Source organism: Psammomys obesus, unplaced genomic scaffold (genome assembly GCF_907164565.1).
Source record: "Psammomys obesus unplaced genomic scaffold, mPsaObe1.curated_primary_1811, whole genome shotgun sequence".
In the NCBI taxonomy this organism is placed as follows: domain Eukaryota; kingdom Metazoa; phylum Chordata; class Mammalia; order Rodentia; family Muridae; genus Psammomys; species Psammomys obesus.
Genome location: NW_026596069.1, coordinates 3014511 through 3022284, shown reverse-complemented (window position 1 = coordinate 3022284; position 7774 = coordinate 3014511).

Below are 7774 nucleotides of genomic sequence, written 5' to 3'. Positions count from 1 at the left end.
GGACCTACGCCCTCTACACAGATGTAGCCGATGGGCAGCTCGGTCCTCATATAGGTTCCCTAGTAAGGGAAATGGGGGCTGACTCTGACATGGATTCTGTTGCCTGCTTTTCAATCACTTTTCCCTGGCGGGGCTGATGCGCCAGGCTCCAGGGGAAGAGGATGCACTCAGTCCTGTTGAGACTTGATATGCTGGGGTGGTTGGGTAGGAGACTCCCCTTCTCTGAGGAGTAGGGGAGGTGGAATAGGGAAAACAGGGAGGGAGGTTGGGGCTGGGAGGAGAGGAAGAAAGGGGTTATGCCCACGATGTAAAATGAAGAAATTAAAATAAAAAAAAAATAACCAAGCATGCTGGGGTTCTAGTTTCTTGTCATAACATTTCCCAGCTGAGAATCCATACAGTGCACAGTACAAACAGGCCTGTATATACCTATATTCCCAACTCAAAAGACAGAGCCATGGGAGACAGTAAATAATCATCTTTGTTTTAAGTTACTACATTTTTGGGTAATTATGTAGCAAAATATAAATATAATATATCCTATCCTCAGGATCCCCAGAGAGAGAGAGAGAAAGAAAGAGATTAGGGATGAATTTTTTAGCATCTCTATTTGAGCTTTTACAAATCAGATCATATCTGCTTTCATGGCATTTGTTAAATCTCCAGCTCAATTCTTTGTACTTCAAGACCTGTGTTCCCTGAAAGACAAAGACTATCAGGGCAAGGGAAAGGTGGGCTGGAGTTAGATCATCCCTCAGAAGAGAAAAGGGAGGGAAAGAGAAGAATGAGACCAGATACAAACTTCTCACCCTGTGCAAAAACCAACCAAAATGGATCAAAGACTTAATGTAAGTCCAGAAACGCTAAAATATTGAGTGCATCCTTCAAAGTACAGGCAAGGGCAAAGAGTTTCTGTAAAGATCTCTTCTGATAGCTCAGGAAACAAACCAAGAATTCACAAATGGTATTGCACGAAATTAAAAGCTTCTGCATAGAAAAAGAAGCAATCAATATGGAGGTTCTTCAAAGTACTGAAAGAAGAATTTTCTACTGTATGACTCAGTTATACACTCACGGGATATACTTAAAGGCTCTAGGTCAACACCCCACAGAGGCGTTTTACCTCTATGATTGTTGTTATGCACAACAACCTCAGCCTAAGCATCTGTCAACAGATGATGGTGTGGAGGAGACACAGCACGTCTACACAGCGGAGCTCTGTTCAGCTGTAAAGAACAAGATCAGGTCATCACAGAAGTCAGACTGACCTGGAGGGCACACTGAATGAGCTGAGTGAATTTAGATGGCACGAGGGAAGCCATGACACTCTCTGGGGCCTGGGGTGGAAGATGAGGGAGGAGAAAGGGGAACTTGTGGAGGGAGTGAATGTGATCAAAATACATATAAACTTTATGAAAATGTCTGTAGGAAACTTACTATTATGTAGCACGAGCAGATGCCAGCAGAAATTATTATTAAAAACACAAATTAGGCAAGAAAATAGAAACTACAGGGGGAAATCTCCTCCAGTGTCTAAACACTTTAAGGTAATAATTCTTCTAGACCCCACTGCTTACTGACTGCACTTGAACTCTGGTGGCTTTTGTTTTTGTTTTTGCTTCTGTTTCTTCATTTGTAAAATAAGGCTCATGATTATACATTTAGATAGAAAAGACGTATCAAGAGTTTACCTACATGCCTGGCAATAACAAGCATCCTGCAACTGCCACTGTTGCTAATAATCACATCCTGACCAGCTGATGGCCTCAAAGTCAGGCTGTGAACTACAGAACACCTCGCACTGCTGTGAGCTCATGCCACGGACACCCACGTTCTTGTCCGTGGCTGAGGGTTCTGGGACTTCCACGTGGAGAAAGAAAACGTTCTGTAGCATGTGGAGCTGCCAGTTTATCAGCATACCTGGTGAAGTCTGCACACGTCTGAGCACGCCCTTACCTGAAAGCCATCCGTGAGGTAGCAGCCTGAAAACGCCCCGATTCATTCCGGTGTGAGCTAGAATATAAATGGCAAAGCTCAATGATGTGACCATCACTTCCGCCAGCCTTGAAACAGCCACAGTTGGGGAATCTGTGTTTCAAATGAGACTCTGACACTTTTAGTTTCTTTGAATTTATTTATACTTAACTACATGAAATGTTTGACTTCTCTGCAAAAAAAAAAATGGAGTTGAAAATAGATTTTTCTGGGCATCTGATAGTTCCAAATTAACTGTAAAACTAACATTTTGATGGGTAAAATAGAAAAGCCAGAGATTTTCTATAAAAACACTATAGATGGAAAATTCAAGCAAATGAACATAGCACAACAAAGAAATGCATTGTATTCTTTAATAGGCTGCCCCCTGCCCCAGGCTCTTTGTGAACTCATGGAGAGAAGGCCTCATTGTTCCCCACTATCAGCAGGAAGCAACCTACATGCCATAGGGGACATGCTCAACAGACTTGCCACGCTCAAAGATGGTCACATTGTGCCCACTTAAAACCACTGTGCCCTGTGAGAGATGGGGTGAGGAGACAGAGGCAAGTCAGGTACCCCATGTAAAGCATTGGTCAGCTGTTTTACAGTTTGAGACTTACTCCAAAAGCCTCCCCGACATAACCTCATAGCTATCGTCCATGTGTAGAGAAAACATGCACTGGGAAGTTACCTGGCTCAAGAGTTCGAGCTGGCATTTTTAGCCTTGATTTCATTCCCAGGTGGTGCAATGAAAACAGTTACTAAGGTTACCTGTTGAGAGTGAAACTCCTGCTCCCAAGAGCTGCCGCCCTGAGTGCGGACCCCAGCAGACTCCTCAGAGATGAACAAGCTGATTTTGAAATGGAGGATGCAAAATAAAGGTGGAAACTTGGCCACAAGTCTTTTTTTTTTTTTTTTAAATATTTGATTCTTTTTCAATTACATTATGGCAAATCACAACAAACTGCGTGTGTGCAAACTGGGCAGCCTGATCAGCTTCAATGTATATAATAAAACACAGTATATATGCGTAAAAAAATACAAATCATTCTTTTAAATATATGTGATCATATGTGTATAAGTGTATAAAATAACATAATCACCAGAATCAAGATAACAAATATTTATTGCCCCTCGCTGCTGTCTGTGGCCCTTTTAAGCTGCCATGCCTGTACATCCATCTCTTGTCCACCACAGATCTCATATCTCTTGTGTCATTTCATTTTGGTGTAATGATTTATTTAAAGATGGTCTTCTAACTGCCTTCTTTCCTGCCTTTGCTCTGTGTCACACGCTAACGGTTCTCTCCATGCAGTGGGGAATAGTATTCCATTGTGCGGGCAAAAGTATGACTGATGTATTAATTTGTTTACTAATAGGCTAGCTTTCTTTTGTTGCTGTGATAAAACACCATGACCAAAGTCAACTAGTGCAAGAGTTAACTTGGCTTATGGCTCCAGGGGAGAGTCTGTAATGGGGAAGGGAGGCCAGCAGCAGGGAGCTGTGGGAGGAAGCTGAGAGCTCACATCTTCAACTGCAAACATAAAGCCGAGAAAGAAAACTGAACGCGGGGTGGGATTACAGACTCAGATCTCAGCACCAGAGACTCGCTTCCTCTGGAAAAGATCCACCTCCCCAAGAGGCGCTAGCAAGCAGGGACAAAGTGTTCAAGTACGTGTGCCTATTGGGGGGCACTCATTAAAAGGACCACATAGGTATTGGGATCTCTTCTAATTTGGACATGCTGCAGAAAAATTTGCTATCAATCTTTGTGTACCAGTCTCCGTCAGGACATATGCTTTTGTTCCTCCTGGGTAAGGAGCAAGCAGCAGAAGGGTCACACCATGTAGACATAGGATTAATTCTAAGCAAATGCCAAAGAAGTGGAGACTGTCCTTGTTCCACCTGCTCTTGAACACTTGGAGTCATCAGAGCTTTCAACACTTCAGCCAATGTAACTGATCTGTAGTTTTGTAGCCAGCTGGCTGGATTTGCATTTGCTGAGGCTGGTGGTCAGTAGCTGTCCATTTGTCATTGTTTGTGAAGTCTGTTCAAATCTTCATTTTTTTCCCCTCATGGATGGTGTGTTTTCTTGCTTTGGAATTTTTAACAATCTTTAGAAATATGCAATTGACTTTTGTATATGGAGTAAAAAATGAATGACTTTTCTATTTCTAGTTGTAATCATTTTTAGATTTCTGGAACCTACCACAGAGAGCCCCTGAAAGACTCTACCTAGCAGTGTATCAAAGCAGATGCTGAGACTCATAACCAAACCTTGGACAGAGTGCCAGGAATCATATGAAAGAAGGGGAAGTTAGTAAGATCTGGAGAGGACGGGAGCGCCATAAGGACCAAATATATCTGGGCACACGGGTCTTTTCTGAGACTGATTCTCCAACCAAGGACCATGAATGGCTATAACCTAGAACTCCTGCTCAGACGTAGCCTATGGCAGCTCAGCATCCAAGTGGGTTCCCTATTAAGGGGAACAGGGACTGTCTCTAACATGAACTCAGTGGCTGGCTCTTTGACCTCCCCTCTCCCCCAAGGGAGGAGTAGCTTTGCTAGGCTGTAGAGGAGGACATTGCAGGCAGTCCTGATGAGACCTGATAAACTAGGGTCAGATGGAAGGGGAGAAGGACCTCCCCTATCAGTGGACTTAGAGAGGAGCAGAAAGGAGATGAGGGAGGGAGGGTGGGATTAGGAGAGAATGAGGGAGGGGACTATGGCTGGGATACAAAGTAAAAAACCTGTGATTAATATAAAAAATAAAAATTATTTTAAAAAAAAATAAGGTTTCTATTGTTAAATTGCAAAATAGATTATTGTAAAATAAAAAATGCATATATTTGGAGTGTATATTTGGTTTCAACTATTGGAATTGTTAAGAATTTCATTTTCTCATTACCTCTGAAAGCAACAAATGAAAATAAATGTATTCAAGTGTATATTCAAAAAAATTTATAACTAAATCTTTAAATAGGATTATTTAAAAATCTTTCATTTTGATCTTTATATCTTTATATGTTGTGTCCTTTTCATTCCTTAAGTCAATGGATAAGACAGAACTCTGTCCTATAGAAATGGTAAGATTGGAAAACCTTACATTATTTTGGATCTAGAAAGAGAAACAGGCTTCAGTTTTAAGCACTCTACCAGACACAGTGCTTGCTTTCCTTGGATGCACTGAACCATTTGAAGAAGTCCTCTGCTGTCCCTAGCTGGCAGAATAGATGGCGAATTTTTGCAAGCACAAAAATATGTTCTGAACGATTGCATTGAGGACATGGTGGCACATGACTGTGGTCCAAACTATTCAGGAGGCTGAGGCAGGGAGGGCCCAGATGTTCAAGACCATCCTGGAAAACATATCAAGGTCCCATCTCAAAATATAGGAAGAAGAAAAACTTAAAAATGTGTAACTCATCTTTCCACACAGAAAAGGAAGTGGTTTAGAAATAGTCCAACCACCAAACCCTCATTGAAATTCCTGTTAAATTTCTTCCTTTAGTAAAGTATCTTTGAAACTCAAAATTCTGTCCATGATTTTCTTTTTTATTGAAAAGTATACCTCTGGTAAACATAGACATGTTGAGCTCAGTTTCGTATGTATTTTTATTCTAAGTTTTTGAAGTAAATATAAATAAAGAGAAATATCTGTGTGTTGAGGCAGATTCATAATTTATATTTATATCTCTATCGTGTATGTATCAATGGTTTAGAGAGTAATGGAAGGAAGGAGAAAAGGGATGAAAAATTGTATTTTATTTATGTATTTGTTAAATTGGAAAAACATGGGGGTTAGAAGGAGCCATGAAGGAGGCAATGACGGAATAGAGAAAAGAAGTAAGCAAGGTTCTATTAGGTCTTCTTCAGGCTTTGTAGTTCATCCTTGTGAACTGTAAGAAGGGAAGGGACAGACAGAGGAAGACAGTGTGTGTAGAGATGAGAAGAGCTCTTCCCCACTTTTTTCTTCCAATAGGTGTAATGTGTCTGGTTTTATGTTAAGGTCTGTGATTCACTTGGACTTGGATTTTTTTGTGCAGGGTGATAGATATGGATCTATTTGTATTTTTCTACATATGGACATCCAGTTAGACCAGCACCATTTGTTGAAAATGCTATCTTTTTTTTTTTCCAATGTGTGGCTTTGGCATCTTTGTCAAAAATCAGGTGTCTGTAGGTGTGGGGGTTTACTTGTGGGTCTTTGATTTGATTCCATTGATCCAACAGACTGCTTCTATGCCAGGACCATGCAGTTTTTCTTTATACCAGGGATGGAGATACTTCCAGAAGATCTTTTATTGTACAGGATTAAACAAGCCCTAGACAAAAGAGTGAGGAGGTCATTATGTCTTCATCAGTTCTCAAGGGGTAGGAATATGATTTAATGACACTTCTACTTTTCCTCAAAAGATCTATCATTGATGTCCATCCAGCTTGTGATCTTCTATGACAGGAAACTTAAGGTTGTTCTCAGAGAGGTTTGTCCTATTTTCAAACTTTCATTTCTAAGGGATTAGTTCTGTCTCATGTGAAAACCAGGGGAAGAGGCTGAGTTGAGCCTTTGTTGGCACAGTGGGAAGAAAGGACAAAACCCACATGGGACAGTCAGATATTCTTTAGAAAGATAATTCAAGCCAGAGCTTAAAGTTAAACTGGAAGAATGTACATCAGTCACAGACACTCAGAATTCCTGGAAAGACTGAAGAGAAAGCCAGACATCTATTTACATAGGATGGAATTTGGATAGATTTTATTTGGCCCTCGAAGGACAGGGCAGCTACATAGATGTTTTGTTCAAAGTAAAACACATCGTGATGGTTAAATTTATGTGTCAACTCAACTGGGTCAAAGATTATCCAAATATTTGTCAGACGTTATTCTGAATGTTTCTCTTGTGTATATCTGGGTGAGGTTAGCATTTAAATAAGTCGACCAACAAAAGCATAACATACTCCCTAGAAAGGCCTCTTCCATTTAGTTGAAAGCTTGACTAGACCAAAGACTGACCCTCCCATGAGTAAGAGAAAACTCCTCTGCCCATTGCCACCTTAACAGAAGCATCAGCTGTTTCTGTCTGAGAAGCTTAGCTATTGGGTCCCACAGTGGTCTCCAGCCTCCAGAGGCAAGTGGGTTGTAGGCTTTGGGCTCTCCAGCCTCTTTAGCTGCCAACTCTTCTCCTCTCTCTCCTACTCTGTCCCTTTCCTTCTGTCATTGGTTTTATTTATGTGGGGAAGCATGCTGGTGGGTTTTATTTTGTTTTCTCTAGACAAGCATCAGAAAAAAGATGCCATCAAACATATTACGGAAAATAATTGCCCACAGTCAAGTGATCACATTCAATAACATGACTTTTTTCAACTTTACACATGCTATTTTAAGTAAAATTAAATCAAGAATGGATGTCTTACAAGCATGAACTATTTAAAACTCCAAGATAAAAAATCATTTTAAAATTTACTTTTACTCGTATATTTTATAAATAAATTTTGCTTTAAGCCTATGCTTTAAAGGGAATCTTGGGGACTCTAGGCTGGGACATGCCATTATGAACTGTTAATCCACTGAATAACAGTTTGCACTTTTCTCAACATGAGTTGAGCCCGTAGGAAAAACTATAGCTTCCCAGAAAACCTGCGGTGTGGTTCATATTTCCTTTCTCTCCTTGGCAGGACTCTTAATAAAAGTGTGATTATTGGCACCTTGTATTATCAGTTATGAAAGAGACTTATAGCAATGACATAAAACTCCAAACACATGAAGGGCAGGGTTGATGAGTTTAATACATATG